General features: G+C 41.1%; 1 long non-coding RNA gene across 4 annotated transcripts in view; it reads right to left on the reverse strand.

Moving 5' to 3' along the window:
• Nucleotides 1-18,632, reverse strand: part of LOC128422840 (uncharacterized) — a 48,427-nt gene that overhangs the window by 23,617 nt on the left and 6,178 nt on the right. For all 4 annotated transcript variants that reach the window (XR_008332605.1, XR_008332604.1, XR_008332606.1 and 1 more), the window contains exon 3: nucleotides 17,598-17,693. This is a non-coding gene — a long non-coding RNA (uncharacterized LOC128422840). The remainder of the gene's footprint in view (nucleotides 1-17,597; nucleotides 17,694-18,632) is intronic.

The following is an 18,632-nucleotide window of genomic DNA, read 5'->3' on the forward strand; positions in this document are numbered from 1 at the left end:
GAAACGACAAGCAAAAGGTATAATGGAGAATACTTTTAGGAAACGATGCCTCCTGCAAAGCAACTTCTATGAGGAGCACAACATGGCCCCCAAACATCACTTTTCATTAGCATATTTAGTCCAACATTATGGAACAACTGATTGGTTCAAAATTGGGCAAGGAGTACAACAAGGCTGTATATTGTCTCCCTGCTTATTTAACTTATATGCAGAATTCATCATGCGAAAGGCTGGGCTGGATGAATCCCAAGCCGGAATTAAGATTTCCGGAAGAAATATCAACAACCTCAGATATGCAGATGACACAACCTTGATGGCAGAAAGTGAGGATGAATTAAAGAACCTCTTAATGAGGGTGAAAGAGGAGAGCGCAAAATATGGTCTGAAGCTCAACATCAAAAAATATAAGATCATGGCCACTGGCCCCATCACCTCCTGGCAAATAGGAGTGGAAGAAATGGAGGCAGTGATTTTACTTTCTTGGGCTCCATGATCACTGCAGATGGTGACAGCAGTCACGAAATTAAAAGACGCCTGCTTCTTGGGAGAAAAGTGATGGCAAACCTAGACTGCATCTCAAAAAGCAGAGACATCACCTTGCCGACAAAGGTCCATATAGTAAAAGCTATGGTTTTCCCAGTAGTGATGTATGGAAGTGAGAGCTGGACCATAAAGAAGGCTGATCACTGAAGAATTGATGCTTTTGAATTATGGTGCTGGAGGAGACTCTTGAGAGTCCCATGTACTGCAAGAAGATCAAACCTCTCCATTTTTAAGGAAATCAGCCCTGAGTGCTCACTGGAAGGACAAATCCTGAGGCTCCAGTACTTTGGCCACCTCATGAGAAGAGAAGACTCCCTGGAAAAGACCCTGATGTTGGGAAAGATGGAGGGCACAAGGAGAAGGGGATGACAGAGGACGAGATGGTTGGACAGTGTTCTCAAAGCTACCAACATGAGTTTGACCAAACTGCAGGAGGCAGTAGAAGACAGGAGTGCCTGGCGTGCTCTGGTCCATGGGGTCATGAAGAGCCAGACACGACTAAGCAACTAAACAACAATGAAAGTCCTACATAAAATATGAAGGTGGTAACTATCTGCTGTTTGCCTGCCTGCCACATTTGAATCCTACTTCACCATTGGCTGAGCTGCTGTGATATCACCAAATGTTCACAAATGTTTTGCCTGCTGTGGGGAAGGTGTGATCAACACAGTACTGGCAAGCAGCAGAAAAAAAATGAGCATCCAAGGACAAAAACTTTTCTGGGGTTGTGTGTCTACATACCAGTATGTAGGCCTCATCCTATGAGCTGCTATTAAGTTTTATCTGGATACCAAAGTCCAGACATACTCTAATTCAGACAAAAGTTGCCTGTTCCCACATACCTAGGAATAAGCCCTATTGAAAGCAATAGGATTTACTTCTGAGTAGACATGGCTAGAATTGCATAGTCATTAAAATGTCAAATCAAATATATATCGTTATCTTTCTTAGCTAGCATAATGTAATACTGAAAGAAAAACATGCCTTACTTCAATTTTTTTTAAAAAAACCCCAACCTACCTTAAACAAACCTTGCATATAGAAAAAAGAAAAATGAAGCTTTACTTAAAGTCCTAATTTGCAGTGTGTTAAAACATAAAGCAATTTATAGAGTAAGAAGGAACAGCTTTTTTTTCTTTGGCTATTCTATTAAAATACTATGTTCACTCTGAGTGAAAGTTTAATAATTTTAATGCTGAATTTTACTAAGAGAATATAGCAAGGCTTCATCTATTTGCATAACTTTTGTTCCTGTTTTTTTTTTAAACCAAAGGCTTGGAACATGAAATATAAAAATGTCATGATTAACAAGGATCACTGTATTTTTATATATTTTTTTGTTTTCCTGGGGATACTAAGCATAAAAAATGGGTCAGCTATCAGGTCATTTGCAAAGGGGAATTAAATTGGAACAGAATGAATCAAAATGCTTTGTTCAGCCAACTACATAATCAAAGGATAAAGATTCCAACCGAACAATTTAGTATCCAACTTCCCTAAGTAACCTTTTTTGTTATAAATCACAATATTTCACTTCAGAGTTAGCTAAAGTTAGTTTTAGATTTTGGGATGAAGCACAATGGGACAGAGTTTTTGCGGATCGCTGGGGGCCTGTGTGTTTTGTAAGGTCACACGTTCAGGGGTATGGTGACATCATGACAGAAGCCCAGGAGAGGGCCACCAAGTCAGTGGAACATTGAAAAGTGCATCCTGATCACAATTTCCCTGCTACTGGTTATTACTATAAAAGTACATTTAAAAGAATCAAAATACAAAGTGTTCCCCAGTTCACCAGTACTTTGATGTTTTGTAAGATTCAGTATCTTAGAGCTTCTCTGTTGTAGAATGAAAGTATTTTAGATTTTTTAGACGTACAGCTTGACTTCAAGGTGGCATAGCTGTTTTTGAATAGTGGGCTCATAACAATGAAATTAACTCCTCTGATCATGTATGCAAAAAGAGAGAGAGAGAGAAAATTCAAACCTGGGTGCCTAAGGTTAAGCACTTGAATAGGTATGTACAGGATATGGCCTTTGGGACTTGGAACAGTGGCCAGATTTTCAAAGAAGCAGAGCAGCTGCAGTTCCCATGAATTTACTGTAGAACTTAAAATCAATGGAGCGGTGGGTAACCATCCTATTTATTTCCACCACAGGAAACATTCCTTTTATATCCTATAATGGGTAAAATGTGTGGTTTTGTACATTAGTCTGCACTTTTAAAGCCTGATGCAGCCATCTTGAAGTTAAATTCAGAAAAATACACTGTTTTGAAAGTCTGAACGAAAAACTCCATGCCATACCTGATTCAGGTGGCACTGGGCAGGGCTGATGGACTGCTGCAAAGCTGTTCGGACATTGCTGAAATAGCTCTTTCAGATGCTTTTAGACTGGACTGGAAGAAGAAGAAGTACAGCGCATCTTTTATTTCCCTCTTCATTTCAGGCAAGACATAGATTTTTTTTATTTCCCTTTTTATTTCATGCAAGACATCGAAGGCATTCAAATATTATGCCCTCCACACACAGCAGTTTACTGAATTTCCCCCACCCCATTTATATTTTAGGAAGAACCACACCATTTTTATTTGACATGGGATATCTCCCGAACTATATATCAAAGATGCTACAGAAAGGGATTTTCGTATTTCAGGTCAGGAGAGATCTACCATTCAAATAAAGGTGATTTTTCTCCAGGTCTGGGCATTCACTCGTCCACGTGGCAAGTGGAACAAGGAAGGGAACAAGGTGAAAGAGCACAAGCTCGAAAGGCTGCTCCCAATTTCACCCTGTGTAGAAAGAGGCTACCCATAGCCTAGTATCGCAATCACTTTATTCAAGGCGATGAGAGGAAACTTTTGCCTCTGTGCACATTTTAGTAGAAACACCAAACACTTGAACACCATTCTCCGGCTGCTTTCAGATTCCTTTATTGTAGAACTTTGTTAGAGGGAAGGATTTGCTTCATGGTTAACTTCCTACCACCGTTCCTCAAGCAGATTAGGCAGGCAACTATGGGGAATTTGCAATGAGGAAAGTATTGGTCCACAAGATGGCAGCTTCCAAACTCCCATGACACCAAAAATAAAAATAAACCAAAATTTAAAGGTACCAGTACAAAAAAAAAACCCTACCTATTTGCCTGTAACTTGGCAGACTTTGTCCACTCTGGAGGGGCAAATATTGCCTGCAAGTTTCATGTACTTATGTCAAAAATAAAAGGGTCATAGCCACTTATCTCAACAGCGAAGGGGAAAGGCAAACCACTTCTCAGTCTCTCCAAAGTGGACTTGAGCTGAATGGGACTGATTCAGAAGCACTTTGGACAGAAGCACAAGGTTTCTGAAGTGCCAAATCAGGATTTGAACCAAGTCTTATAGTTGGTGCACACCCTGAGTTGATACAAAGCCAATTCCAAATCAAGTCATGGAAAGTTGTCCATTTCTAAACACAGCCAAGTAGTGGACATACCAGCTATCTTTACCCACAATAGCTGCTTATAAATATAATGAGTTCCCATGGTTTATCTGGATAAATACACAAAGAGGCCTTACAGAAAGCAAAAGGAACTAGCATATTTTCCTAAAGCTGGAAATATGCTTTTCTATTATTGTATGCAGATATAGAATAATACACTCTGCATATATGCTACATTACTGTGACAGAGTTACTGAGGTTAAAGCTAAAGTGCTAATTACTTTTTGAGAAAGGCACGAGTGACGAAAACATTAAAAAGAGAGGGGAATGTATGGCTATTTGTATTAAATAAAATGTTGTAAAATAGGGGAGGTTGGTGGGTTTTTGTTTGCCTTATTTAATGGCTTACGTTCTTGGAGCTCAGCACAGGATTTTCCGGTCTCTGCTCAACAGAAGAATATTCTCTATTTTAAAGAAGAGGGCTGGTAGCTGTAGAGCCAATTCAAACTTCTACTTCCTCCTCTAGAAGAAAGACCAATGAATGTTTAACTTCTCTGGTTTAAATTCTTTATTAAAAAGCAAGAGTTTGCATTGGCAGAGAAACTGCTGTTGCAAGCTGCTAGCGTGTCAACATCACAGGTTTGATGTATTTTTTAAAGACCTTGATATATTGCCAGGCACTGCACAGGAGAGAGGGGATGGGGGAAGCTGTTATAGAGTCAGTATTTGTTGCCTTCATTGACTTAGGTAAGTAAATAAATATGAATTGATCCTCAAAGAAGCTGAGACAGAGACAACAAGTTGATGCTGCCCTGGGTGGGTCATCCCAAAAAAGCAGTGACATGCAACAGGAAACCAGAGTTATTTGGAGTGGTATGACTAGCATGATTCTGAAGAAAATGGGCCCCATAACTTTAACAGAAAGCTCTGCTCCTTCTGCTCACAAGCGAAATAATTGTGTGCAGTTAATATACCACTTAGCTAGCTCTTAAAAATCATAGCAGCAGGGCCCTGAAGTCACAATATGGCATTTCAACTATACGTACTGAGTTTGCACATTTAATATCTCAGCCATGTTGGGTTCTTTACACCTAAAAGTTGGCGGACACAGCTGTCTACCCAGAATTTATTTATTTTTTGATTGCTTAAAAGTACTAATGGTGTGGCCAACAACTGGTTCTAAGGTGGCTTTGAGCATCCCTTAAATTCTACAAGCTCGTTTTATTTTTAAATTAAATAAACAGTTCAATTGCCTCTTTTCATTTATTCTCATAGCCTATTGATCTTAATAGTCTGAGGCAAAAGGAAAATTTAAATGGCCATAGAGGTTTCCCCCCCCTGTTCATAATGGGATACCGATTTATTTGGGGATGAAATACTACCTGCTGTTGCAGCTTACAACCTGAGAGCAGTGCCAGTTTCTAAATCGGAATAGGAAGACTGTGCCACACTAGATCTCTGGGAAGTATTTGTCTTGGATACCAAAAATGTATTGAGGCCTGTGAAAGTTGCAGTTGACCTTAAGCATAAATGTGGAGTCTTGTCTGGAAGACCACCTCAGCCCAATGAAGGATGCAAATATTGGAATGAGACTTACTCCAGACACAGAGTCTGCCACTAGCATCATGAAAGAGCTTGTCGTCTTATCTGAATGGCCGTCATGGGACAGTTCTTGAAGGAGTCTTAAATATGAAGAACCATGAGAAAAGAGAGCAGGGACATTGAACTTTTCCATCAACAGTTCATGACTCACACAGCAGACTGAGGTCACCAGGGCTGGAACTAGACACATCAAAGAAGTGTTTCAGATTAAAGCAGGGGTCAGCAAACTTTTTCAGGAGGGGGCCGGCCCATTGTCCCTCAGACCTTGTGGGGACCAGATTATATTTTTTTTTTGGGGGGGGATACAAATTCCTATGCACCACAAATAACCCAGAGATGCATTTTTTAAAAAATGACACATTCTTCTCATGTAAAAACACGCTGATTCCCGGATTTAGAAGGCAGTCGGGCTGGATCCGGCCCCTGTGCAGTTTGCCTTCCCATGGTTTAAAGTGTTGTAAATTTAAACAGGGAAAACAGGTAGAGAAAACCGGGACTCCATGTCTCCATCTGGTGGCACATGTTATATCACACATACAACACGTATAAATCGCTTTTTCTTTACCAGTCTAGCTGAGTCCCAGTATTTCTATTCCAATTATAATCACTGGTTCTGAGTTTGCATCTAGGCCTATAAATTACCACATGCAAATTGTATGCACATTGGTATCCTATTTTGCTTTCTTTTTGGTGAAGTATTTCACATTTTGGCGATACATAACTCGTCTGAGGACATCTGTAGATGAGGGGTAGGAGACTGAACTGTGTGCGTTTCCCAAACTTAAGTGAGAGGAGTTGAGTACTTCCCTGTGGTTTTCTTTTCATCTCTTGCCCTGTGTGGCAAAGAGGCCAGACCAAATGCTTTGAAGTCCCAACAAGCAGCTGACTGACCAAGTGTCAAAGTGTCACATCGCCTGAGGTAATCGTTATGTCAGATGACTGTTAGGTGGCTGGCTCCTCCGCTCCCTCTTCCAGTGAGCAGATAAGGAAAATAACATGTTAAAAAAAAACTTGCTGCCATGCCAGGATCAGGAGGAGGAGCTTCAGCCTCAACTAAATTGCTCTCTCCAGCAACTGACATAATTTGAATATCCCGAAGGCATAAAGTTGGAAATCAAAATTTAAGCCTCAGGACAGGTGAATTCTTGAAGAAATCTCCAGCACATTTTCCTACAACCAGGGTTTTTTTTATAGTGCTCTCAAGAGAATAAAAGAAATAAAGTCATTAAGATTAATTTACACTGAACTTCTTCTGCTAAGCCACAGAGTGTCAGTCTTGCTGTTCAACTTGTCCAGCTTCTGTGTTTTTCTAAGTGGCCAGAAAAGAACTTGGGGTTTTTTGGACAAACACATCTTCCCCTGCAGAGGTGAATTCCCCCACCCCCCAAAAAAAACTTGAAAGCCTGACAAATTTTCAGGTGTCAAAAGTCAGGTTTCAATGTAATTTGCCTCCGATTAGCATTATTAATCAATGGATTCTATTCTAAAATATACTAACTTGCACTGAAAGATAACACAAGTTCAACCTTAAGCTCTGGGACTTCCTCTAATTTTTCCATCTTAGGTTTAAGTCGACACATTCCCAAAAATGCAAATATGGCACTCAAAATATTATGTAGCTTTGAAGGACTGTAGTAGGTCTATTGAAATATATATAGAGAGAAAGAGAGAGATTCCCACATTTATGATAAAAAGGGGTTTTGTTTGACCCAGCAAAATGCATGCCTGACTTTATGACAGACCCAAGTAATTCAGAAATGCACGTACATGTGTGCTGTCAACTAATCTACCAAACTGCCTCTAATCCACTGAAATGCATTGATCTGGCAGAGCCAATATGTAGACAACGAAAGCTTGCATAAGCAAGGGACAACTCACTACGTGAACCAAGTTCTGTACTGTATATACAATGGAGTCCCACAAAGTCTTGTACCATAACTAAGATGTGCACCTGGAAATGCACGGATCCTGAGACTGGGGGGAAAAATATGACACGTGGAATGTCCAGAACTCCTTCAGAAAGCTTAATCTTTGTTTGGCAATCCTGCAATTTTGTCTGGAACACAACCAGTTAGTTTGAGAGCTTTGCAAATTCGCACTGTGGGCTTGTTCGCCAGAATCAAAATCTCTGAGAAAAGGCTTATTGAGGATTTGGGTTTACTACTAGATGCGCAATCAGTGCATTCCATTCCCGCATGCCTTTGCCAGTGGTGGCAGCAGTCGATATCAGAAATTCGTCCAGTCAGGAAAGAGTGTAGGTGTGCATCCACTCAGCTGCGGTTTGCCATTATGTAAATACAGAACTGAAGAAGGGGCACTTGACTTTGGCAGCATTTTGAAAAAGCAAAAAGAGATATCAAAAAATCCACCTATTTAATAACAATTGCACGCTAAATCTTATTTCATGCAGTACTACGAGATGAAGATATTATCCCAAAATGAAAAGTACACATGAACACAACAGCTTGTTCCATTTTCAGGGCTAACCGTTTAGCCGTAACATTTGTGCATTAGCTAAATAACATCTCAAGGGGAGCTGGAGATACAACCTTGATGTCTACTGATTGTACACGTGTGAGTTTGCGCTCTCAAAGGATGGTCCTTAAAGCACTCCCTGCTGGAAGCTTTTGTGCATATTGTAAAAAGGCCGTTGCTAAGTGCCAATTGAGCCAGTACTGTATACTTGCCATTTTTAAAAAGATTTCATACCACTTGATTATGTTAAATAGGAATGTTTGAAATTTAGACTGAATTACATCAAAATGCCACTGTAGCAGCTATTCTTTCCCATAACTAATCTCAATCCCTTCTGGTGGGTGGTTTTTATGTGTAACAGTGACAGGATATATTACTGGAGCTGTTTAGAGAGCCCTGGTATAAAGAAATCCTAAAGACATACAAGAGCAGAACACAAGTGTGTGATATATTAATAGGAAAAATGAGTATTTTAAGGTCAGCGGCATTTCCTACGCAGCTGAAGAGCCAAGCAAGAAAAGACATCTAGCTACATCCTGAAATCTACCTTTGCACAAATTTGTATAGTCGTAAAGAGGTTTCTGTGTTAACCCTTTCTTTATAACCCATTTCTAGTCATTATATGATTAATTACAATAGACTGTACAGCAGCTGAATCTGGAAATCTAAATGACTGAACACAACACTTTTAGCACTGACTCATACATTCCTTGTGCACCTGAGTAATTTGATGCAGACTCTCATTCCATGGAATGCCAAGTCTGCACTATCAGTACAACATTATGAGCTGCCTTCCTAGAATGGTTTGTTGGGGCAGGACCATCGCCTAATAAGAGCCACAGCTCAGTGGTAGAGCATCTGGTTTGTGTGAGGAAATACCCAGAATTTCTGGATTGAGACTCCAGTCTGAAATCTTGGAAAGCTGTTTTCAGCCAGTGTGGACAATACTGAACTGAAGGAACCCAGTGCTCTAACCCATTATAAGGCACCTTCTTATCTTCCACCCTAAAGCATTAATCCTAGGAAAGCTGGCCAGTCGCCACCAACAACATCCAGAAGCTACAGATGAGAACGTCATTCCCAGGAGCTTCAGGGTATTAGTGCCCATGCACTAGCTGATTTGGGAAAGGATTGAGGTATTATGGGAATATACAAAGTTGCTTCATGGTGGCTCAGGCTTTTGGTTCATTTAGCTCAGTTTTGTTTACACTAGGGACAGGAGACCTTTAGCCCTCAAAATCTTGGCGTACTCCAACTCCCATCAGCCCTAACTCATCAGAGATTATGGGAGTTGTAGTCCAATGATTTCTGGAGGGTCTCAAGTTCCCTATTCCTGGTGACCTGGTCTACACTGACTGTGGATCTTCAGGCAGGAGTCTTTCCCAATTCTACATGGACATGATATGGATTTAACGTGGGACCTTTTACATGCAAATTATGTGTTCTTGTACTGAGCTCTACCTATCCCCATGCCTTATTTTGGAGGGAATTAGCTCTGCATATGTTATTCCAATGCTCTGAATGTATATGTGTGTTCTTCAAAGCCCTCTCATACCTTAACTCACATAAGGGACTGATGGGCCTGTCCTCTAGGAATTCATCTTACCTATCCATTTTTGAAAATCATTTGAGCTACTGGCCATCAACCCATCTTCTGACAACAAGTTTTACATTATGTGAAGACATACATCCTTGTTCTGAACTGACCGCTAATCAGTTTCACTGGCTTTTTGAGAGAGGAAGAGAACAATTTTTGTTAGCTCACCTCATGCTCCTAATACACACAACTGCACATTGTACATATATTGATGTGGGGCAACGACATTGTTGCAGGGTGCAATGATTCCCCCCAACACACCCACACACACAAAAGGCTTTTGTGCACCCAGTGCAATAGAGCCACACACGGAGACATGCTCCTGCACAGAGACTGTGTTAGTTGGATTGAGTCATTTGCTTTGAAGTGGTGGCGCTGAGTTCTGTCCATCACTACAAAAAATAAGCAGAGAGAATACTTGTCTGCTTAAGTGATACACACCAGGCAATTAGAAGTCCTATGCATATCAATGTGTTAATTGTGCATCACTATCATCAGCAAATACAAGAGATATTCAGGTTATGTTTAATACTGAAGCAGCTCAGTCCACTGTCCATTCATTCCACAAAGCACAGGTGAATGATGTGCAATACTGCCACTTCATGGAGTGCCCCCTGTATCATTATAGCAAAGATCCATGAGACTAAAAACGCAGACTATAAGAAGTCATAATAACTGATGATAGCTCAGAAGTATGTATGGTACTATTGTACTTTAATATAACACTCACACACTGAAATATTTAAAAATGTGTAGATTTAAAATAATAAAGAAAATCCTTTTTTTACATTTTGCTTTGAATTTTTATGCTGAATTTTATTGAAGCACACTTTTAAAAATCAGTCATTTTAGTATCCATTTTTATCAAATTATAATCCTTTATCACTTAATAATAGAGGAGCAGAAGCTTTTTAAGCACATAACAACTGTGACATTTTGATGGAATTTAGTTGGTGTAATAATTTTATCAAATCATATATTTCTTTTCTTTCTCTCCCCCCTGAAATACCATTTATTAAAACATTATCTACCATTCCGAGCTATGGAACGGTAAGGAAAATGTCATCCTAAAAAGACCTGCCCCACCCCTGCTTGAAATCATGAGTCAATCACAACTTGCAGCACTAAGTACTGTGATATTCTGAGAAAGAATATGATTCCATATAGACATTAGCAGACTCGGAGTTTGGAAAATAACATCGCAGGGCAGCATGTCATTAGGTATGGACTCTGTACGAGACTTGTAGTGCTTTTAATTTCCAAAATACTATAGGTTCATCACTGGATTTGTTCTCACAACAGCCCTCTGGGGTAGCCTATAATTATATTCCCATTCCACTCCAGCAGGGTGCTAAAGGAGACAAAATCCAGCCCATCGGCCAAACTCACATGGCTGGAACGTTCCCATCCTCCTGTACTGTGAGAGCGCACTGGGCCAAAGAGAGCAAACAAAATGTGTTACGCCCTGTTTCTGCAGCACAACGAACAGGTTTGGCAGGAGCAATTCTGGTTCATTTACTGGATAAATACTTCCAGAGCTGTCCACGGGAAACATTTTGGGAAGAAGCCCTGGAGCATGAAAGCATAACAGAAATTTAGGCTACCTAATTGTTCCTGCATTCAAGCACAAAAAAGACCTTCCCAAATCTTGGTTGAAAGCATTCTATGAGATGTAAGAGTCGTTAATAATAAGGATCATGTTGGCAAGGAGAGCTTGTGCCAGTGATGAACCCCAAGAGCTCTTGCCTCTCAGGCAAAGCATCTATCTAGGCCAACTAGCCAAATACATATTTGCATGCAACAGTGAACATTTACACATTAACGGATGCTGCGTGGACACTTGGATGTGCTGATAGCACAACTGCTCTTTCCGGACATCCATGCTGTTTCCCCAGTTACATTCTGATAAAAAGGATGACTGCAATAGCCTAGCGAAATCGGAAAAGGTGCGTCTAATTTTTGAATACGCACTGGCACATAGGGGGATCACTGTATAGGTTGCAGTGTCTTGGTTACAAAGGCAAATAGCACTTTTCTTTCAGGATGCAGTCACAATGGGAAGTGCACTTTGCAGGGCCACAAAGCAATGCAGTTCTTCAAAATGGAAATTTGTTCTATGTATACTTTCCATTAAGGATCCTTGCTTGTTTGGCTAGGAGCCCCTGGGGGGGTGATGCTAGAAAGCTACCTTCCCAACACCAGTGTCACTGCCACTCGGCTAGGAAAGTGTGGGGCAGGTGCGTCAGCAAAGTCAATCTTGCACTTCCACTGATGCCCCCACTCCCAGCTCAGTCTTCGCTGCCACCTTGCCCCATCCTTGCAAATGGCTGGGCTCCAAATGCACTAGCCGCTCCTGGGCTTGTCAAGTCTTCTCAGTTATATTATCTATACAATCTATTTGAACTTTGCACCTCCTGAATCCTCACAATGCCCCTGTGATGTTGGTTAGGCAAAGTTGATAGTGACTTGGACAAGGCCGTCCATTAAGCTGAGAATGGATTAAATGATCTAGCTCATATTCGGTATTTTGTTAAGCTCAAACTAGATAGCTCAGTTGGTTAGAGCGTGGTGCTGATAATGTCAAGGTTACAGGTTTGATCCTCATAGGGGACAGCTGAATATTCCTGCATTGTAGGGGGTTGGACTGTATGATCCTCAGGGTCCATTCCAACTTGACGATTCTAGGAGTCATACTGGCACGGCTATAAAATGAGAGTGTTACTCTGAATAGCTTTTGCATTGTTCAAACATAGAAAGAGGCCATTCAACTGAGATTACACTTGCTCCTTCTTACTAAACAACATCTTTTATCTGTGTGAACAAACTGCTTACAAGAAAGGTTACATTCAGAGAGACAGTTGCTTTCCAGGAGGAAAACATTTGACTCGCCCTTCCCTCTTCTTTTAATGCACTAAAGGAATGCATAAATAAGTGTATGTAGTCCTCTGTAAAGAACAGGACTGTGAGTCAGAGCTCACCGCCCTAGAACGCACAAAGAAACATATTACTTGGTCTTTTCAAAGGTGGTGAACTACTCCTGCAGAAAGCAGTGGCACATATTGCTCTGCTCCTGAAGGCATGCATATTAGACACAAATTCTGGAAAGTAGGGAGTAACACTGCTTTGCGCAGTTGTGTGTGCGTACAAAGACCATGAAGAGGAATTAGAAGTGGAATGTATTGGGCATGTGCAAAAAAGTAATATAGCCACATACAAGTGCCCACAGCCTATCACCCCATAGTATGAGGGGGAAGGGATTTGAAAACAGAAACTTGGATTTGGTACCTCTCCCAGTACGTTTTCGAGCACAATTCAAAGTGTTGGTGTTGACCTTTAAAGCCCTAAACGGCCTCGGCCCAGTATAACTGAAGGAGCGTCTCCACCCCCATCGTTCTGCCTGGACGCTGAGGTCCAGCGCTGAGGGCCTTCTGGCGGTTCCCTCACTGCGAGAAGCAAAGCTACAGGGAACCAGGCAGAGGGCCTTCTCAGTAGTGGCGCCTGCCCTGTGGAACACCCTCCGATCATATGTCAAAGAGATAAACAACTACCTGAAATTTAGAAGACATCTGAAGGCAGCCCTGTTTAGGGAAGTTTTTAATGTGTGACATTTTAATGTATTTTTAATCTTTGTTGGAAGCCGCCCAGAGTGGCTGGGGAAACCCAGCCAGATGGGCGGGGTACAAATAAATTATTATTATTATTATTATTATTATTATTTATCTGTAGACTATGAATTTCTCTCTCTCTCTCTTTTTCCTACTTGCATAGTAGACAAGCAAGACAAGACAAGTCCTGAATCACTTGTGATTGGCATTTGTTTGTTTAAACACAGTGAGAAGCCTCAGCTGTGAAAAGTGAAATAAGTCTTCAGTTGTGTTAAGATGTATCCATGTGTGATTTGTTTACCTCTAAATGAGACGGCACGTGGCAATATTGTCACTTTTCCATATGTCTCTTATGAACAATTTCAAGTTGGGAATGTTGTTTCATTTTGAGAGCTCTCGGTTGCTTACTCTTTCCTCGTGGAACTAATGACAGAACGCAGTTCTTCTTCTTCTGCCATGTGTGCAAATATTCATGCATGGGATACAAAGGCTAGTTTTGGCAATTATTAGATTAAGGCTTTCCTTAACCATACACTAAGACTAAAATGCCATTATTATCTGCGCTGTGATAGAAGATGGCCACTAGAATACGACGTCTTTTAACAAGAACAGGCTAACTTTGCATTATTTTCCATTATTCTTACTCTCTTTGTCATGGAATGGAGCCATGCTGTGCCATTCTGTTCTGGGTATCAGAGCATGAGCTTGATACACTGGAATTTGAATGCCTCATATTCTGAAATGGATAATGGTTGTACTTGATTTCTTTCACCTCTCGGTTTTTAGCATTTTGATAGGCAAGTGCCACTTCACCCCTAAGGATCTCTGTTGACCTTTAGCACAGTGGGGTAGTTTTAGTGATGGATTTATTCTTATGGTCTCTGCTATCCTGGGCGGAGGTGGTATATGAAAGCAAATGTCTTACATATTCACTGTAGCATTCTGAATATTTTGCAATTTGCTAATATTTCTGTCAGCTGCCACACGGAACTGGTAAAACAGTGTGCTCACAAAGCGAAAAGGATAGGCTGCCTTTATTCTACACCATCGGTGATTTAAAACACATCGTTAGAACTGCACTGCTAATTTTTCCCATGCTGACATTACAGATAACACTGAGTTAAGAAACGTAGCCATTTAAAAGAAACGACCAACAAACAACCAACCAAGAATATGTGGAACAGAGATGTAAAATTTCCAGAACAACAATGGGATGAACATTTGCCAGGGGTGTGTAGCAGGGCTGTGGGGTTAACCAATGTTTATAGGGAAAAACTGAAATATATGCAACACTTTATAAAATCTAGTTTACTGCTGTAAGAAAATTGTTCTGTTCAGTATATTTATAACATTTAGAAGTGTAAATGCTTTAATTTTATTCAAACAATAATTACAAATATGTCCATGGTTACTGACAGAATAGCAAGCTGCTGCACTTTTAAGACCGCAATCCTAAACAAACCTAGCTGAGAGTAAGCTCCGCTGAATATAGCGGGGCTTATTTCTGAGTAAACATGCCTGGGATTATGCTGCATGGTATCTTAGTTTTGGCAAGATGGTAAAATAGGAATAAAGCAACACTTGAAAATGGAAACCATCAACACTGTAAGTATTCAAAAGGAAGGTTTTTATTATCAGCTCCACAAAAAGCAGGCTGGATTCGGAGAACACCACAGCTGGTTTTGCACACTCAATGAGGTTGTGTTTCTCAAATAGCAGCCCATTCTGCCTCATGGCCAAGCTTGTTTGAAACCGTATTAAAGGCTGTTTTTGATATGGTACTGCAGTCTGCCATTCAGAGGAAAGACAAACAAGCACAGTGCATGCTTAAGCTTTGGGCATGGTTAAAGCAATTATTTGAAATCTGGCCAGTATTTAGACCTCAGTATCGCCATACAGAAACTTGTGTTTTAGAGGAATGCTCAGAAAACAAACACTTCTATTATGTAATTAGGGAGTGGCGATACATTTGCTTCAATAAAACTGGAGAGTTAAGCATATTTAGTATTACTAAGCATATTTAGTAGTGAGTAAGCACCAATGAGGGACACGGGTGGTGCTGTGGGTAAAAGCCTCAGCACCTAGGGCTTGCCGATCGAAAGGTCGGCGGTTCGAATCCCCGTGGCGGGGTGCGCTCCCGTTGCTCGGTCCCAGCGCCTGCCAACCTAGCAGTTCGAAAGCACCCCCGGGTGCAAGTAGATAAATAGGGACCGCTTACTGGCGGGAAGGTAAACGGCGTTTCCGTGTGCGGCTCTGGCTCGCCAGATGCAGCTTTGTCACGCTGGCCACGTGACCCGGAAGTGTCTCCAGACAGCGCTGGCCCCTGGCCTCTTAAGTGAGATGGGCGCACAACCCCAGAGTCTGTCAAGACTGGCCCGTACGGGCAGGGGTACCTTTACCTTTACCTAAGCACCAATGAACTCAATGGAACTCGCTTCTGAGGAGATATGAATGGGATTGGGGCTGCAAGTGTCAGAATAACTGGACAAAATCACTAACCTGATGCCATATTTATTTATTTATTATTCATGGCTACAATCCTAACTCCCTCCAGCCAATAGGGAGTTTCAAGGCAGGGCAATGGAAGCCTTGGTATCCAGGGCACAGCAAAAAAACAACAAACCAACCCATTGCTCTTCTGTGTTTAGCCAGCAGGCTTCAAATGCAGCAGAACATCTGCCATTCTTCACCTCCCTAGCCCCTCATTAGGATTGCTCTGCATCCCAGCAAATCATATATCATTGGAAATACTAGCATAACTCACATTTATTTCTCTGATCAGAATCAGTGTCTGAAAGATTCATGGCTTCTGACTTTGAACTTTCACTTTGACCTTCTCATGGACTTCAGAAAATGGAAGGTTTGCATAAATTGAAACAAGTTCTTTTACATATTAGTTCCTCCCCCCTAACTTTTATCAGTTCCTTTCATTTGATACAAACGGTGGAATCTTGTTGCATGGCAGATGGGACTCCTTAGACTTGAAGGGTTTCCGAACTCTGCCACATTCCAAAATACTACTCCATTAATGGATTCTAACGATGCTGCTTGTTTAGCATGCCAGACCAATGTAATAACTAATTCTATCCCCATTCAGGAAGGAAGGAAGGAAGGAAGGAAGGAAGGAAGGAAGGAAGAAGATTGGTTTCCTAATATGTGTTTATCAATAGTTCCCAAGATTCTCATTTTCCCACTCAGGCTAGGGAGTAGCAAGGAACCAACCCACGCCCAATTGTTTTTCTTTCATTTCCTGGATTTGAACAATGTTCCCACCACCTGCCAGTTGTGGACACACAACCACATAGTGGAAGAGTTGGGCATGCAGGCAGGGGCGCAGGCAGCAGCAGGGTGACCAGGTGCCCCTCCTTCCAACTGGACCCTGCCACCCTGAGGCCACTGCCTCACCTAGATTCATACCTGCTGTTAGTGGTGTCCTTTGGCTGAGATGCATGGTTCTGTGGCACTCCCTCTCAGCTGAGATCAGACATCATCATTATTATTATTATTATTATTATTATTATTATTATTATTATAGCAGGTGCCTTTCCAGTTGAATGTCCAACAGCTAGTGAAGACTTCCTATCATGTCAGCAGGCATTTTAAGAATGTTTCCTGAGTTTATTGTATATTTCTAACCTTACTCAATGCTGCTTGCAGACTAAGATGTTGAAATGGTAAATAAATGATGTTTGCCCTGCTCCTAGCTCAGTGAGACAAGAAACAAAAAAGTGCTACCGCCTAGAATTACTTCCATTTCCCCCACTGCTGCTGGCTTCATAGATTTTTTTTTAAAAAAACCCCAACCCAAATTATTTTAGGGGGACAACATAAAGGATTGGTCTAACATACGGGGTATGCATACATTTTTCTTCCGAATGCCTTATTACCTCAGGGGAAATCTGAGGGGTGGGAGCAGCAATAGTTCTGGATTAACTAATCTGGAATAAAGAAGACTCTGACTCAGTTTTCACCATGGCTGTCTCAGATAAGAATTCCCCGTCCTATGCAAGTCTACTCGGAAGTTAGTGGCGCAGAGTTAGATGAGGTTACTCTCAAATAAAAAAAACAACAACCAAGGGATTTTTAAAATGTACAATAGACCAATACAGTTACTGTTCTAGAAACCAAGTGAAAGTAATTCCTTTCTGACTTTAGTGGGCTACCCACACACATGCAGGGAGCCTGCCATTTCATTCTCAAGACAGCTGGAGGATGGGAATTCTTTTCTCAAAAAAATATAAAAACCTGGGAAAATATACCCCCCTCCAAATCAAGAAAATGTTGCCCTTTCCAATTGTTCTGAAACAACATGAAAAGAACAATGGGAGCTGGGAGCTGAGCTGAGCTACAGATGACTCACCTGCGGTCCAAAGTATCCTGCTATTGTTGTCACCATGTCCAGGTTTATATTGTATGTTCAGTTCCAGCACCATTCCATCTCCTGCCAATGTTCCCTCTAACGAAAAGATAAAACAAAAATCTCTTTATTATGTTTCCTTCCAAGTTCTAGGGCCCGCTCGTGGTGTTTTGAATGTATTGGCAACGAAAAGCGCACATGCTGATTCTGAAGCTCAGATACTGCCTCTCATCATTTCTCTGTTTGTTTTTCTACAAGTGCTAAGAACCTTCCTGGTGGGAGCCCATTCCATTTCCAAATTCTTCCCATTTAGGAATCTGAAAGTTGCTGGTCTCTTGAGCAAAACAGAGCCAATGCATATATGTCCAGCAAAGCCGAATTTACTCCAAACCCTTCAGCTGCAACCTTAAACCCTTGGTGAAAACGCAAACAACGCGGGTTTCATTCATGTATTGTTTCCTAAGTGTCAGGCAGGCCTAATGGAAAATATATTCCCAGCCATAAGTTATTTGCTGGACAGTTGTTAATCTCTGTTGTTTTCTGCGTGTCTGTTTCACTTCATGTGGCGGAAAGCTTGAAATGGGAATATTTAGCAAAACATCTATCAAACTGATATTCAAACAGAAATAGTATTACTGGAATTATTATTTGCATATTCATACAATCTCCCCTTCAGGCATCAGTACCAATAGTCACTCTTCACAAGCAGAGCATTAATGATACATAAAAACAAATATTTAGCTGGGTAGCTTGATGAGGAACCTGCATCACTTACTTTACAGTATGTTATTTGGAATTTACCAGTCGGTACTGTTACTAAAATCATTGTGGCGTCATATAAAATCTCTGCTTGCTGGACGCATTAGCTCCAGAAATTAATAGCACTGCTTAATAAAACACTGCTTAATTTCCTTTTGCTCCCTGCCCCCCCCCCCCATTTTCTTCCCAAGTCTTTTAACTGGTTTAAAAGCTGCACTAACCTATTTTAAAAGCAGTAAAAAAGTGGTTTCCTTTCAACTGATCATAGAGAAAGAGTTC

Source organism: Podarcis raffonei, chromosome 10 (assembly GCF_027172205.1).
Source record: "Podarcis raffonei isolate rPodRaf1 chromosome 10, rPodRaf1.pri, whole genome shotgun sequence".
Lineage (NCBI taxonomy): Eukaryota > Metazoa > Chordata > Lepidosauria > Squamata > Lacertidae > Podarcis > Podarcis raffonei.